This window comes from Palaemon carinicauda, chromosome 16 (genome assembly GCF_036898095.1).
Source record: "Palaemon carinicauda isolate YSFRI2023 chromosome 16, ASM3689809v2, whole genome shotgun sequence".
In the NCBI taxonomy this organism is placed as follows: Eukaryota; Metazoa; Arthropoda; class Malacostraca; order Decapoda; family Palaemonidae; genus Palaemon; species Palaemon carinicauda.
The window spans coordinates 19,022,703-19,040,358 of NC_090740.1; the positions used below are offsets into that span (position 1 = coordinate 19,022,703).

The 17,656-nt window shown below is 41.2% G+C and overlaps 1 long non-coding RNA gene across 2 annotated transcripts in view; it reads right to left on the reverse strand.

The window, feature by feature from the left end:
* Positions 1-15,276, reverse strand: part of LOC137655678 (uncharacterized) — a 58,127-nt gene extending 42,851 nt beyond the window's left edge. For both annotated transcript variants that reach the window (XR_011046852.1, XR_011046853.1), the window contains exon 1: positions 15,025-15,276. This is a non-coding gene — a long non-coding RNA (uncharacterized lncRNA). The remainder of the gene's footprint in view (positions 1-15,024) is intronic.
* Positions 15,277-17,656: the final 2,380 nt, after the last annotated feature.

Here is a 17,656-nt window from a genome sequence, read left to right on the forward strand (position 1 = left end):
CATTGGGAAGTATGGCGTACCAGGTGAAAATGAGAGTGGTGAGAGACTGGTAGATATGTGTTGAACAAGAGATGGTAATAAGTGCTAGCTTTTTTAAAAAGAAAGATAAAAATAAGTATACATGGGTAAGAGTGGCAAATGGAAGAGTAGTAGAAAGGGCATTAATGGATTATGTGTTGATAACTAAAAGAATGTTTGGAAGATTGAAAGACGTGCACGTGTTTAGGGGTATGGCTAACGGTATGTCTGATCATTTTTTGGTGGAAGGAAAATTAGTTGTAGCAAAAGAGGGGGGGAATAGAGTAGGTGGATGTAAAAGGGAGCTAGTGAGGGTTGAAGAGCTAATAAAACCGGGGGTAAAAAGTAAATATCAGGAAAGGTTGAAAATAGCATATGACGAAGTGAGAGTAAGAGAAACTGGTAATTTAGAGGAGGAGTGGAAGTTAGCAAAAGAAAATTTTGTTGGGATTGCAAGTGATGTATGTGGCAAGAAGGTTGTTGGAGGCAGCATGAGGAAGGGCAGTGAATGGTGGAATGAAGGAGTGAAGGTAAAAGTGGAAGAGAAAAAGAGGGCTTTTGAAGAAAGGCTGCAGAGTAATAGTATAGAGAAGTAGGAAAAATATAGAGAGAAAAATGTGGAAGTAAAGCGCAAGGTACGTGAGGCAAAGAGGACAGCTAACCTGAGGGGGGTCAGGGATTGGGTCAGTCATATGAAGAGAATAAGAAGTAGTTTTGGAAAGAAGTGAAGAGAGTAAGGAAGGCTGGCGCAAGAATTGAAGAGACAGTGAAAAATGGAAATGGAAGGTTGTTAAAAGGAGAGGCAAGGAAAAGGTGGGCGGAATATTTTGAAAGTTTGCTGAATGTTGAGGATAATAGGGAGGCAGATATAATTGCTGTTCCAGGTGTTGAGGTGCCAGTGTTGGGAGATGAGAATGACAGAGAAATTACAATAGAGGAAGTGAGGAGAGCACTAGATGAAACGAGAGTAGGAAAAGCATCTGGTATGGATGGTGAGAAAGCTGAGATGTTGAAGGAAGGGGGTGTGACTGTACTTGAATGGTTGGTGAGATTGTTTAATATGTGTTTTGTGTTGTCAATGGTACCAGTAGATTGGGTTTGTGCATGTATTGTACCACTATATAAGGGTAAGGGAGATGTGCATGAGTGTTGTAATTCAAGAGGTATTAGTTTGTTGAGTGTAGTTGGAAAAGTGTATGGTAATGATTAATAGGATTAAGGATAAAACAGAGAATGCAATCTTGGAAGTACAGGGTGGTTTTATGAATCAGATTTTTACAGTTAGGCAGATATGCGAGAAATATTTAGCAAAAGGTAAGGAGGTGTATGTTGCGTTTATGGATCTGGAGAAAGCATATGATAGAGTTGATAGGGAAGCAATGTGGAATGTGATGAGCTTATATGGAGTTGGTGGAAGGTTGTTGCAAGCAGTGAAAAGTTTCTACAAAGGTAGTAAAGCATGTGTTAGAATAGGAAATGAAGTGAGTGATTGGTTTCCGGTGAGAGTGGGGCTGAGACAGAGATGTGTGATGTCGCCGTGGTTGTTTAACTTGTATGTTGATGGAGTGGTGAGAGAGGTGAATGCTCGAGTGCTTGGACGAAGATTAAAACTGGTAGGCGAGAATGACCATGAATGGGAGGTAAATCAGTTGTTGTTTGCGGATGATACTGTACTGGTAGCAGACACAGAAGAGAAGCTTGACCGACTAGTGACAGAATTTGGAAGGGTGTGTGAGAGAAGGAAGTTGAGAGTTAATGTGGGTAAGAGTAAGGTTATGAGATGTACGAGAAGGGAAGGTGGTGCAAGGTTGAATGTCATGTTGAATGGAGAGTTACTTGAGGAGGTGGATCAGTTTAAGTACTTGGGGTCTGTTGTTGCAGCAAATGGTGGAGTGGAAGCAGATGTACGTCAGAGAGTGAATGAAGGTTGCAAAGTGTTGGGGGAAGTTAAGGGAGTAGTAAAAAATAGAGGATTGGGCATGAATGTAAAGAGAGTTCTATATGAGAAAGTGATTGTACCAATTGTGATGTATGGATCGGAGTTGTGGGGAATGAAAGTGATGGAGAGACAGAAATTGAATGTGTTTGAAATGAAGTGTCTAAGGAGTATGGCTGGTGTATCTCGAGTAGATAGGGTTAGGAACGAAGTGGTGAGGGAGAGAACGGGTGTAAGAAATGAGTTAGCGGCTAGAGTGGATATGAATGTGTTGAGGTGGTTTGGTCATGTTGAGAGAATGGAAAATGGTTGTCTGCTAAAGAAGGTGATGAATGCAAGAGTTGATGGGAGAAGTACAAGAGGAAGGCCAAGGTTTGGGTGGATGGATGTGGTTTGGGTGGATGGATGGTGTGAAGAAAGCTCTGGGTGATAGGAGGATAGATGTGAGAGAGGCAAGAGAGCGTGCTAGAAATAGGAATGAATGGCGAGCGATTGTGACGCAGTTCCGGTAGGCCCTGCTGCTTCCTCCGGTGCCTTAGATGACCACGGAGGTAGCAGCAGTAGGGGATTCAGCATTATGAAGCTTCATCTGTGGTGGATAATGTGGGAGGGTGGGCTGTGGCGCCCTAGCAGTACCAGCTGAACTCGGTTGAGTCCCTGGTTAGGCTGAAGGAACGTAGAGAGTAGAGGTCCCCTTTTTGTTCTGTTTCTTTGTTGATGTCGGCTACCCCCCCAAAATTGGGGGAAGTGCCTTTGGTATATGTATGTGATGTATGATATGTATATACACATATATATACACATTATATATGTATATAAAAATCATATATGTATACATATACATATATATACACATTATATATGTATATAAAAATCATATATGTATACATATACATATATATACACATTATATATGTATATATATACATACAAATATATATATACTTATATGTATATGTATATATGTATACATATACATATATAATGTGTATATAAACATTTGTATATGTATATATACTGAAATTTGCTTCCAAAAAAAATTGGAAGCAAATTTCAGTGATAGACCAAATTCATTGAAACTTTGTTGCACTAAACCTTTTTAAGTGCAAATTCAATATAGATTCTGATGCATAATTGCTCAGATGTTTGAAATTATCACTGAATAGCCTCTCTAATTGCTCATAATTTCAGAGGATGCCAGAAAACTCGAAGTCAATCGATCAATCATCATATCAGCTATTCTAATTACGTCATATCTGTGGAACTGTTTTCTTTATCTTCCAGTTATTCCTCTCGAAACACACTTTCTCTCTTAAGTCGATCGTGCATGCATATAATTTTCTTAGTTCTTTAGTTATAATCAAACGAGATGGTGTTCGACCTGCGCTTGCCTTTTCCTTAATATTTGCAATAGCAACCTTTGACTCAATTCCACTGCACTCGTGCTATAATCCCGATTCTTAATATATTTGGTCACATGTTAAATATCAGGCGAATGAAGCAGTGCTTTGAAAGAGCCGTTTTCCCAATGCCAATATATTTTGGAGCCATCAGGTGTTTTTTTTTATGTTTGTGGTGTACGTAGTTTTCATTATCGACCAATTTCTTTTTTTTCTTTTTCCGATTCTAGAAACCTGTAAGAATAAATTCTGTATCTGACAGGGTGAAACTTGAATAGAAAAATTAAGCTAATTTTGAAATAAAGTTAGTAAAAAATGCAAATTCGAGAACTAACAGATTGTTTCTAAAAGTATGCAGTCTCGAATACAAGTTTGTAATTTGCTTTTCAAGTACTGAATTGTCCTTGGGAAGAATGGTCCTAGTACCAAATTGTCTGGGACCGAACTGCCCGGGCCCAAATTTTCGGACACTGATAGGTATTATACAAAACTGTAGTTTTGCACATTTGAACTAGTTTTTGGTATCGTCACACCTGTAAATACAGCACTGTACTGTACAGTGTTTGATTTATTCAAATATTTGCATTTTGAGTGTACGTACGCTTACCGTAAATGTTAATTAGCGTGGGTACATTTAAAAAAAAATTACTTGTGTAGTAATTTACTTTACGCGGCATATTCTCAACATAATTTACTGTATAAGAAATGGGTGAGTGCTGGCTAGTTTGGTATTTTTCTCTGAATGTTTAAATGGGGCTGGAGCATAATAACTTACGTATCGGTCTGTGGCAACATAGCTATTAGGTACTAATAAAGAGGTGGGGTGAATGCAAGTGAAGTTCATTAAACATATAACAAGCTTATATACAAACGGTTGAGGGCAACTCTGTCACGAAAATTAAAATAATGTAAAACATCCAATGGCAAGCTTAAACAGGTTTTTCTATTATCATTGTAGGAGAGAGAGAGAGAGAGAGAGAGAGAGAGAGAGAGAGAGAGAGAGAGAGAGAGAGAGAGAGAGAGAATGTATGAAACCCGTGTTTTACATAGCACCCCCTAAAAATGACATACCGGTACATGTGAAATGGGGCGGCCGGCTCTACAGAGGCAAACTTTAAGCTGTTTATCTTGCAGGAAATATGGAGGTTTTAGGCGATCAAAGGAGATCCAATATTCTTTGTCACGAATGTTAATTAAGAAAGCCTTCGGTGTGCGACAGAGTACCAAAAAAGGGCATGTGTATGGGGCGTCAATGGTGGCTTGTTAGTGTCAGTGTGCAAGAAGTCGTGCGTTGCAGTGTGTAAATCTTTCAGTATGTGCTACTTTGCTGGGGGCTTTCAAGTCTGGCGGCATGGAGTAAAATCATCAAAGGAGATTGCAGACAAAAGAATTCGGCAAGGATGACCAACGGGTCGCCATACACCATTTCAGCTGCTGAGATATCCAGGCCATCCTCAGTAGTGGTTTTTAATCCCAGGGGGACCCAAGGAAGCTGAGTAAACCAGTTGGAGGCCCTGCAGCTGGACATCAAAGCTGCTTTGAGGATGTGATAAAAACATTACTCCATTCCATAGGCTGCAGAGTTGTAGTCAGTTATCTGAGGTAAGATGATACCAAAGAGATTTGCTAATGAGATTTGTTATATAGAGATTTGTTAATTCTAATAGCCAGGCCTTCTCCATCACGAGGCTCAATACTACGCAGTACTCTAGAAGTTTTATTCCAGCTGTTACCAAGTTGTGGAATGATCTTCCTAATCGGGTGGTTGAATCAGTAGAACTTCAAAAGTTTACAGTTGGAGCAAATGCTTTTTTGTTGACCAGGCGGACATGAGTCTTTTTATAGTTTATTTACGACATATTTGTTTTTGATGTTGTTAATAGTTTATATATGACATGTCTGTTTTGACGTTGTTACTTATTTTAGAATGATTTATTGTTAATTTGTTCTCTTCATTTATTTATTTCCTTATTTCTTTTCCTCACTGGGCTATTTTTCCCTGTTGGAGCCCCTGGGCTTATAGCATCTTGCTTTTCCAACTAGGGTTGTAGCTTGGATAGTAATAATAATAATAATAATAATAATAATAATAATAATAATAATAATAATAATAATAATAATAATGATGTCCACAAATGAGAGGTGAATGTGGTACCCCGGTCAGAAATAATATGCTCAAGAATACTAAATCTCAGTATCAACCCTGACCCCTCTGATGGTCCAGCACTTTGCTGCAGTAGAGGGGCTTGAGAGTCTATATGATGGGCTGGGAAATGGTGGTGGAGTGATCATCCACCTTGGCAAGTTCAACCATACCACTAAGGCCAGTTCTGAGAGACTAGACTAAGACTGGACCTCTATAAGACTTCTTCATTTCAGTTTCTCTTGTTTAGCTCTATCCGAAGTTTGTTGACGATCACTGTTAGAACATTTACCAGGTATTGCATATGCTTCAAATTTAGATGACATTACCCTCTGACAAACCGCATTGGGTGATCCGTTTTATGTCTCCCATATTTGCAAGTAATGGGCGATGCCAGGCACTAGAGTCGTCAGTGGGAGGGGTAACTAATGAAGGACTGGCCCCCACTAAAGCCTCTTCCCATGTTGAGCCACATGGGATAGGGGGACTGACATCCTCTGATAAGAGGTGGATAATTTGGCTTGCTGTTTCTTTGATAACTAATTCCTCTTGTGATGACCTGGAAAATATTGACATGAGTCTTGGTATAGACAACTTATACTCAGGTTCTAATATTGTAATGTTAGAACCTTACTCGTGTCATATAAAGAATGATTATAAGAAAAACATTAGAGAAGAAGAGAAAGTAAGGAATTATGACAGGACAGAGAAATACTGAAAAGCAGAAATATTACCTGATCACTATGAAGTCGCGAATTATGACAAATTTTTTATTTTGGAACTTGAAAATGGAACAAATGAGCATGTGAATGTTTTTAAAGCTAATAGGGAAAGTTAATATGTGGAGGGCAGCCAAAAATTCTTCCAAAGGGAAATGGAAGTCTCTTGGGAGAGATTATCCCCAATATAAAGCAAAAGATTAAAAACACTTTCAACATTGGATGGTCATAATGTCAAATGCTTTGAGCACCCAATTTTCAACCATAGTAGGAGTGTGATATATGCTCCACAATTGCTAAACATGGAGGAAAAAGAAATTGAGGATGAACTGAAGAGTCAAGGGGTAGTACAAACAGTTATAATTAGAAAGAGAGTTGGAGAACAACGTGTTCCTCTTGCTACTTTGGTTGTAACTTTTGATCAATGTAGACTACCTAATGTTATTAAGCTGGTTGGCTATCTTTAACTTTGAAACTGTGCATCCTTAACCATTGCGATGTTACCATTGCCAATTGCATGGCCATCAAAGCAAAAAGTGCAAGAATAATTAAATAATAAGCCAGGTATCTATGCAAACTGTGGAAAAAAGTAGTCACAGAGCATGTACAGAAGGTTCATATTGTATTTATTGTGGGGAAGCACACCCAGCATCATCAAAAAGCTGTGTCAAGTTTATTTTTGAAAAGGAAATCCAGGCCATTCGAACCATGGAAAGTGTTATTTTTAAAAAAGCTCGTAAAAGAGCTCTTGCAAAACAGAGAAGGACAGGGCAACCCTTTTCACTGGTTTTGAAGAAAAATTTGCCTAAACGCACAGGCGAAAATAGTATCCACAATTCTAACATAAATAAAGATGTAAAAGTAGTTATACAAGATGAAAACCCTATTGTAAATTTATGACAGGAAAGTATAGAAGAATAAAAAAAAATACCCAAAGAACAGAAAGACATTAAAAAAAACCCTCTGGATCCAAAGAAAGCTCAGAACATCTGCTTGAAGAACAGAATAAAACTAGTCTAAAGCCACATGCATCATTACACAAGGTGGCAAGTCCATATAAAAAGTACTGTATCATAAATATTGACATAAACTAGTCATTAAACAATGCCAACATGGAAGAAGACAGTCCATTACCTGAAACTGTCAATCATCTTAAAGAAAATAAGAAGTGATAAAGAACACCAGAATCAACATCAAAAACCTTTCCCCTAAGAAATGCCCTCAAGATAAAATGATTAAATAAAAATAAATCACAGTTTGCACTTATGGATAGCAAACTCACGATTCTTCAATGGAATTGCCAAGGCCTTAGAGCTAAATTTGAATCTTTGAAAATACTAATTAAGGAAAATCTTCCGAGAAACAATGCTAGGCCAAAATAAATTATGTCCCACAGAATATCTATTTTATCACAATGAAGTTCTGGAAGACGAAGGTGGACATAGTGGGAGTACTGTACATTAATAGTGCAACGAGATGTCATCCATAACACGATTCGTTTAAAGACAAATCTTCAAGCCATAACAGTACAAATGCACCTGAAACGAACAGACATCATATACCTGTATTCCATATATTTGCCACCGAATCGAGCTGACTAAAACCTGAAGCAAGAACTTGATAGATCAGCTTCCTAGGCCTTTTTTAATCTCGGAAGACTTTAATGGGAGACATCTTATGTGGGGGGATCTTATGTCTAACTCCCAAGGCAATCAAATTTTTCCTTTTATTGAAAAAACGAGCTTGATATTTTGAATACTGGAGCACCAACACATTTTCATGTACAAAATGGAATTCTTACATCTATATATATCTCATTATGCACTCCTGAGTGCTTTTTAGAATTTTAATGGAAAGTAATGGATGAAGGTACTGGAAGTGACCATTTTCCAATCCTTATTAAATTAGTTGATGAAATAGCTGCACCAAGATCTCCACGATGGGTACCTGATAAAGCTAACTGGGCATTTTTTACTCTGCTTACATTATTAGAAATTGATAATGATAATTTTCCCACTGTGAAGAAAGCCCTTGAGTTTTCGAATAAAGTCATTACAGTATATATGCCAGTAATAAGTCAATTCCACTAACTACAGATCAGTTTACACGATAAACAGTCCTTTGGTGGAATAATCAATAATGAATAACTCGTAAAGCTATGAAAGCTGTATTTACTCGATATCGGCGTAATTACTACTTTGTTTTTATACGAAAGCAAGGACCAAAGTTAGATACCAAATCAAACAGGCTAAGCGCCAGTCTTGGGTAAACTTTATATCCAAAATCAATTGGAAGACTAACTTAACAGAAGTCTGGGCAAATATGAAAAAAAAGAAATTAATGGAAAACATATTCCTTTACCACCACCTGCAATTGAATGTAGCAGTTAAATGTTACAAAATCCAGAGAATGTAGGTTAAGCATTCACAGATAATTTTTCAAAAATCTCTTTTAAAAAATCCTACATTAAGTATTGCCCACAAGGTATGTAAGAGAATCACCCCTGGACTTTGGAGCTATAAGACTAGAATCATATAATTTGCCTTTTAACATGAAAGAGCTTTTATCAGCCTTAACCGCATGTAATGATTAGGCACCTGGAATTGATAATATCACCTAATCACTGATCAAACATTTACCTGTATAAGCTAAATCTTTTTTACTCGGTATCATCGACAGAATTTGGAAAGATTTTATTCCCAAAAATTTGGAGCATCTGTATTATTTTAGCCTAATTGAAACCTGGAAAAGACAGCAAAATTGTGACCAACTATCGGCCGATTGCATTAACATCTTCTATGTGTACATTATTGGAAAAGATTGTGACTGTACGATGGATATGGGTTTTAGAAAAGACAGGACTTATTAACCTCTCACTATGTGGCTTCTAATGAATGCAATTATATATTGATGTTTTAGCAAGATTAGAGGCATCAATTTGTGAAGCTTTTTCCAGTAAAAAGCATCACATATCCATTTTCTTTGACTTGGAGAAGGCATACGATACTACCTGGAGACACGGTATTCTTCAAACCATTCATGAAACTGACCTAAGAAGGGAACAGCCAATGTTTGTTAGATCGTTCCTGAATAACAGTCTATTTAAAGTTTGAGTAGGAAAAATGTCATCAATTCATAATCTAGAATAAGGCGTTCCACAAGTTAGTGTCTCCAGCCACCCGTTGAGATACTACCGCTAGAGAGTTATGGGGTCTTTTGACTGGCCAGACATTACTACATTGGATCCTTCTCTCTGGTTACGGTTCATTTTCCCTTTGCCTACATACACACTGAATAGTCTGGCCTATTCTTTACATATTCTCCTCTGTCCTCATACACCTGACACCTCTCAGCCGCTTGCTCTACATCTTTCGGCTCAAACAGACTGCTCCCCAAAAGGGAGGAATGTCTGAGCTTACTGACCTCGGTGTTGGGGACCTTCGAGTTGAATCTTTCAGACACCGTATCACAGCGTTTCAGGATAGTGTTAGCCCACAAGTTCGAGATTTGGTGGGCCAGAAACTCGATGGTACGAGTGCCTGAAAGAAGGAAGGTCTCCAAGGCCTTCCTGGTACTCTCCTTAGACAAGTCTTCGGATCGTATCAGGATGCCAAGAGATCCTAGCCAGATATCCAGCCACGAAGTGGCCTGCATGGCACACTTCGCTACCTTCTCCTGGCAGAGAATCTCTGAGGCCGAGAACGGCACTGGCAGGTTGGTCTCTCTCTCGAGAGGGACTCCCCTGGAGAGCTCTTCCACCGAGTGGTGGAGGGGAAGAGCTAAACAGGACTCCTCGACAATTTCGAAGTACCGCCTCTGGTGGACACGAGGAGGTGGGAGGAGTTTGTTTCCGGCACTGGAACGGCTGGAGGAGGCTACCTCGGAGAGCTGACTCTCGACCTTATCTCTGGCACTCTTGACCCCCTGGGACCAAGGCAAAGCCGCGCTGGTTTTAGGGGGCTTTTGAGTACCAAAGACTCGGTCCAGAACCGTGTCCTTGCCCTCTCGAGGAGGAATCTCCGGATCCGAAAATCCGTTAAGGTTCCTCATCAGAGTCAAAACTTGCCAAAAGGCATGCTCCGACACCTGCGGCTCTCCTCCTGATGGACTAGCAGCAAGGTCTCCAGTCCCCAAAGGCTCTTCTTGGGGGGACTCGTGGACGTTCTCCGCGGGCTTAGCTGTTTATGGTCTGATCCTCGAAGAAGATTTCAGAACCGTCTTGGAGTCCTTCGACTCCCTCCTAGGAGGGATGCAGGATTCCAACAAAGATGGTGGAGGACTCTTCTCTGCCTCCACCCGAGGAGACTTCTCGGGGCGAAGTGGAGTTTCTCCCATTGGTGGGATGGGAGAAAGCCTCACCTCACGAGAATCCCGAGGACGGAAAACCCTCGTCCACGGGGGATGGAGAGGGAAAGAAAGTCTGGGGAGGGGATGGAGCCTTCCTCGACGGCTTTCGAGGAACCAGTTACGAACTTGGAGAAGTAACTACGTCGTCCACTCCTCTCTTCCTCTTCAGGGGGGCCGAGATAGCCGCTGATTTGAGGCCTAGTTCAGAGAAAGCGGGCTTGAAAGCCTGCGCAACCGCTCTGATCAAGGGCCCAAACCAGGGCAGCCGACCGACAGCAGACACACCTCTGGAGGGAAGGGGATCGTAAGATCCCTAGGAGTGGAAACTACACCCGGTTCTGCCTGAAAGGTAGAAGCTGTAGAAGAAAAGTTCCTGGACCCGTCAGGAGATTTTTCTCCCTCTGTTGGGCGCGCTGTCCTGCGCTTACCGGGGGGGGGCAATGAAGATGACCTGACTGCGCGTTGTACTGCTGGATCCTGTGTGGGAACGCGCTGTGGGTCACGCTGGGTATCGCGCTCGCGCGATAGGCCATTGCCTAGCTCGGGAGGCGATTGCTCGCGCGGGCGAGCGGTGGCGCGTAGGCGAGGGGGCGTGTTGGCGAACAATGGCGCGCAGGAAAAGGAGCTCGTGGGCGCGCAGGCAACAGGGCGCGTGGGCGCGCAGGTGTCAGGGCGCATGGGCCCGTAGGTGGCGGGGCGCGTGGGCACGTTGGTGCGCGTTCAGAGACCTCGGATGGAGTGCAGCCACAGGATGTTGAAGGGCCCGTAAGGGCGAAGCCGTAGGGTGCATGCGTGCAGGGGGAATATCCCTAGCGCGCGGGCGCGCAGGAGGGCGCTCATCAGGAACAGAAGTTCTGGCAGTGGGCGCGCTATGGAGACTGCGGGCGACGGCGCGTAGGCAAGGGATGACAAGCAGGTGAGGTCTGATGGCGAGTCGGCGATCGTGGAGGAGAGTGCTGGCGAGCAGGAGAGGAAGAAGACTTCTCTTTGGAGCCCTGATCCGAAGATCGAGGGCGAGCAGGCGAGCGATGACGAGCAGGCAAGAGTTGGCGAGCAGGAGAGCGCTGACGAGCAGGAAAGCGCTGGCGAGCAGGAGATCGCTGACGAGCAGGAGAGTGCTGACGAGCAGGAGACCGAGGGCGTCCATGGTGTGTATCAGGCCGAGGGCGCGCAGAGGTCCGTTGGCGAGCAGGAGATCGTGGGCGCGTTGGGCACGTAGTCTCTGGAACTGCAGGACGAACAGGAGATCGTGGGCGTGCAGGAGAGCGCTGGCGAGATGAGACAGCAACCGGTGAGCGCTTGCGCGCAGGCGAACATTGGCGCACAGGGGAAACCTGGTGCTTAAGGGACTTACACACAATGTGTGAAAGCCCTTTTGCCCAGAAGGGACCGGTGCCTGTTTGAAAATGGGATGGGTGGGCGCCAACAGCGCATCAGCAGCCAGGAAAGGTGAAGGTAGGTCAGCAGGTCTGGCAGGCGTAGGAGATCGCGAACGATCTGCGGAGAGGTCCAGGACAAAGGAAGTAGCAGGAACGGTTGCTGAAGGATGAAGTTCCTCTGCGGAAGACTGCGAGGATGAAGATCCAAAGAGGCACCTCCTAACACCCTTGTGAGGAGAAGGAAGACCTCGGCGACGAAGAGGAAGGCAAGCCTTACGTCGGATACGTCCTCTGGGAGCAGAAGGCAAACCATCGGCAGTCCTCCGAAAAGGAGTCTCTGTCAGTGAACTCCCTCGGGGGGGAGAATCACCTGCAGGAGAGACCGTTGGACTTAGTTCCTCCCTCGAAGGATGTTCGGAGGGGGGAGCTAAGCCTTCAGCTACAACAGGAGCAGGGGTTTGAACACACTTTTTGGAAGCGTCTGCCACAACAGCCTCGATAATAGACAGAGGGTCAACCTCTGCTACCGCCGGTGACTGTTTGACAGCTGCTCCTAACCTGATCATGTCAAAAAGGGCATCCTTAGAGGGCGAACCCTGAAGCCCCAAGGAAGCCCAAAGCTGCAAAAGATCATCATTATTTACATCAGGAGAAATAATTAAATCCTCCCCCGGGCGAGGAGGAGCTGCCTCGCTATGGAAGGCAACTCCCTCTCCCAAACCCCGAGATCGGTCAACAACAGTACGGTCTACGCTACCACACGACGCGAGAGGCCGACCGAATGGGAGCTTCGGAGGAGGTTTGGGCTACGGAAGAAAAGTCCTAAGGATTTTCCTTCTTCAAAGAAACCTTTGAAGGAGAAATATCCCATTTGGACTTATTCTTCCGGCGCCGAGAAAACCTCTCCCACTGGGAGGTAGGCCACTCCCTACATTCCATACATACGTTATCACTTTCACACCACTGACCCCTACAATAAGGGCATAAGGTGTGAGGATCCGTCTCAATAGAAGACATGAAGGTCCCACAAGGGCAGTCAGGTAACCCAGGGCACTTCCGCATTGTAGAGACCAACTTCACAACACTCTAGAAAAGCGAAAGCAAAAGCAATGATTAATGGCTGTCGTGTAGGCGAGGGTGACAGCGGACACGTCCGTCTAGCACCCGAGCCGTAAGCAAAGTGAGCTTACAACACATGCGTGTGACGGGGGAGGGTAGCTAACTACCCTCCCTACCCCCGGCTAACTAGCGGTGGGGTAGTAATCCCTCATTAAATTTTTATGGCTCGTCCTTTCAGCTAAGCCGAAAGTAATCACCCACTTTACATAGCGTGGTTTGTATTCCAGTTACGGAACAAATATATTTTCTGTCCGAAATCAGAATCTGTGATACAGTAAAACTCTACCGGAATTCAGTTTTAAATAGAAAACTCCCATTTTCTTCAAAACAGACCTTTATTTCCGTTGCAAATAAATGGTTAATAAGATATACCCTAATATATCCAACAGTAATAAAGGTCACCCAGTGGGAAGCAAGGAATTAGGGTGGGGAAATTTACCGGCGAATTGATAAATAATGGTAAAACTAACCTTTTCTTCTCTATACATTATTCTCTGTGATGCAAAATAAATCCAAGAAAAATCATACAAAACATGGGCCTTCTATTCCCTAGCTATGTCTGTGACCTGGGAGTGGGATACGGGGGGCTTTCCCCTGTGACCTGAGAATGGTGGTCGGGGAAAGTTCCCCCTGCTAGGACTGTGACCTGGGAACTACTAGAATAGGTTGGGTGGGTTTGTTATATATTGTGTAAAGGGTATATGGAAAAATTATTTAAAATACACACGCTAATATTACCATAGCATTTCTAACGTTAGGAATGACATCATAAAATTGGTAACGTTGCTAATGTTAGCGTTCTAATTACATATGTAAGTGAAGTGATCCGGGATTTGAACAAAACATTATATTTAATCATTTTAACAGAATATATATAACAAAAGTCATTATATTTAAACATTTTAACAGAAAATATATGTTTTCCTGTAGAAAATAATGTGATTTAACTGGTTTTCAGCTTCATATCATTTGTAATAACAGCAACCAGTTTGGCTATTTAAAGTTAGTCGAATTGATTGTTCTGTTTGTTTGCACTTGAAATGAAGGTCAAATTTGGTCAAATCACTTCATTTACTCCAGAAAAACATATTTTCTGTCCGAAATCAGAATCTGTAATACAGTAAAACTTTACCGGAATTCAGTTTTAAATAGAAAACTCCCATTTTCCTCGAAACAGGCCTTTATTTCCGTCGCAAATAAATGGTTAATAAGATATACCCTAATATATCCTACAGTAATAAAGGTCACCCAGTGGGAACCAGGGAATTAGGGTGGGGAAATTTACCCGTGAATTGATAAATAATGGTAAAACTAACCTTTTCTTCTCTATACATTGTTCTCGGGGATGCAAAATAAATCCAAGAAAAATCATACAAAACATGGACCTTCTATTCCCTAGCTATGTCTGTGACCTGGGAAGGAGACCCCGGGGGCTTTCCCCTGTGACCCGAGAATGGTGCCCGGGGAAATTTCCCCCTGCTAGGACTGTGACCTGGGAACTACTAGAATAGGTTAGGTGGATTTGTTAGGTTCTGTGGCCTTTTACAAATCTCTAAAGAGTTAGCTATTGAAATTTTTTCCTGTTTATGCCCACCCAAAATCCCCGGTTCCCACCTGAGTCCATTGGGAAGTGGGGGAGGGGGAGGTAACGGGAGAACGGTATAATTCGTTTAAAACATTATTTACTGAAGGAGGTTTTTTTCTTCTTTTAGAAATGTAGTCGTGTTCTATAATTTTACCAAATGATCAAGTTAAACTATTGTAACCTATTTGCAGGGAGGCACATCACTAGCCTAAGTAAGTAGACTAGATTAAGCTATAATTTATTTAGCAATTAAGACACAGTAGCGAAATAGCCTAAACTTCCTCAATGCCCAAGACTGGTGACATAAGGAATTAAGGTTACCAGCATAGCATTAGGTATAACCAGGTAGGAATATCAACAACAGTTATCATCAGTTACCTTGAGAGTTTGTGTTGGGGCTATCCTAAGCACAAGCTATACCAGTGGCAGATGGAGTCCAGATATAACGCAAGTCTAATTAACAGTAACTTATAGTTCTAGGCCTTTTATCTCACACGTAAGCGTCACCATGCTTGGTTCCATCCTGTTAGTTATTATTTATCTATACCTCTTGAGTGAAACACTAATTAAACAAAACACATTGTTCTATACAAGCACAAATCGGGGAGGGAGAGTAACTATGACGTCAAGTCGTCAGCAGATTTAGAAAAGGTAGTCGACAGCAGTGTTGCCAGATGTGTTAGTCTAAAAATCCCGAAATGTCATGATAAAAAATCCCCAAAACAATCCCAAAAATCTCCATTCCCACAAATATTTTTTTTGATAATGTAGGTTTTTCTAATATAGAAATTAATCACTATTCTTCATGTAAGGGAAAGTAAACTAATTGCAACAATATAAAAGTTTACTCATCTTTTTTTTCATAGAAATTTGTACAGAATAACCCCATCAGACACACAAAATCCACAAATCTAAGGATAAATTTCATATCTGGCAACACTGGTAGACAAATACTGCTTTAGTACAACCAAAGACTATATACTGAAGGTATATAGTCTTTGAGTACAACCTTTAAGGGATCGATGCTAAAAAATGACGAACATTTTTTTCTTAAATAATCTATTTTTAGCTAATCTCCCATCGAGTAATTGAATGATATGGCAACTCATTCCCGAAAGTTTCACAGTTATATATTGATTCTATCTATTCCTCCCCCCCAAAAAAAGTTATTATTTTCACTGTCCTACACCCTCTTTCCATATTATTAGGTTTTACATCTTATAATACAAATATACAAGGATTTTATACGTATATATATATAAATACACACACACACACACACACACACACACACACACATATATATATATATATATATATATATATATATATATATATATATATATATATATATATATATATATATATATATATATATATATATATATATCTCATAAATAAAATAAATCCTTAGTAACTCGTCTACATTGGTGTTATGATTGGGATGAACAGATTACAGAGCAGGGTTGCCAGGTTTTCTTAACGAGATAAGGCCAACTTTTAATCAACCGCAGCTTTAAAAGGCCAAGCCATTTTTAGAAAAAAAGGCCAAAAACATAGTATTTAAGGCCCACTTTTTACATTATTATTATTATTACTATCCAAGCTACAACCCTAGTTGGAAAAGCAAGATGCTATAAGCCCAGGGGCTCCAACAGGGAAAAATAGCCCAGTGAGGAAAGGAAATAAGGAAATAAATAAATGAAGAGAACAAATTAACAATAAATCATTCTAAAATAAGAAACAACGTCAAAACAGACATGTCATATAATAAACTATCAACAACATCAAAAACAAATATGTCATAAATAAACTATAAAAAGACTATGTCCGCCTGGTCAACAAAAAAGCATTTGCTCCAACTTTGAACTTTTGAAGTTCTACTGATTCAACCACCCGATTAGGAAGATCATTCCACAACTTGGTCACAGCTGGAATAAAACTTCTGGAGTACTGCGTAGTATTGAGCCTCGTGATGGAGAAGGCCTGGCTATTAGAATTAACTGCCTGCCTAGTATTACGAACAGGATAGAATTGTCCTGGGAGATCTGAATGTAAAGGATGGTCAGAGTTGTGAAAAATCTTATGCAACATGCATAATGAACTAATTGAACGACGGTGCCAGAGATTAATATCTAGATCAGGAATAAGAAATTTAATAGACCGTAAGTTTCTGTCCAACAAATTAAGATGAGAATCAGCAGCTGAAGACCAGACAGGAGAACAATACTCAAAACAAGGTAGAATGAAAGAATTAAAACACTTCTTCAGAATAGATTGATCACCGAAAATCTTGAAAGACTTTCTCAATAAGCCTATTTTTTGTGAAATTGAAGAAGACACAGACCTTATATGTTTCTCAAAAGTAAATTTACTGTCGAGAATCACACCTAAAATTTTGAAAGAGTCATACATATTTAAAGAAACATTATCAATACTGAGATCAGGATGTTGAGGAACCACCGTCCTTGACCTACTTACAATCATACTTTGAGTTTTGTTAGGATTCAACTTCATACCCCATAATTTGCACCATGCACTAATTCTAGATAAATCTCTATTAAGGGATTCACCAACCCTAGATCTACATTCAGGGGATGGAATTGATGCAAAGAGAGTAGCATCATCTGCATATGCAACAAGCTTGTTTTCTAGGCCAAACCACATGTCATGTGTATATAGTATAAAAAGTAATGGGCCAAGAACACTACCCTGTGGAACACCGGATATCACATTCCTATAATCACTATGGTGCCCATCAACAACAACTCTTTGAGATCTATTACTTAAAAAATCAATAATAATGCTAAGAAACGACCCACCCACTCCCAACTGTTTCAGTTTGAAAACAAGGGCCTCATGATTAACACGGTCAAAGGCCGCACTAAAATCAAGGCCAATCATACGAGCTTCCCGACCACAATCAAGGGATTTCTGTACAGCATTGGAGATTGTAAGAAGGGCATCACATGCTCCAAGGCCTTTACGAAAACCAAATTGCAAACTAGGG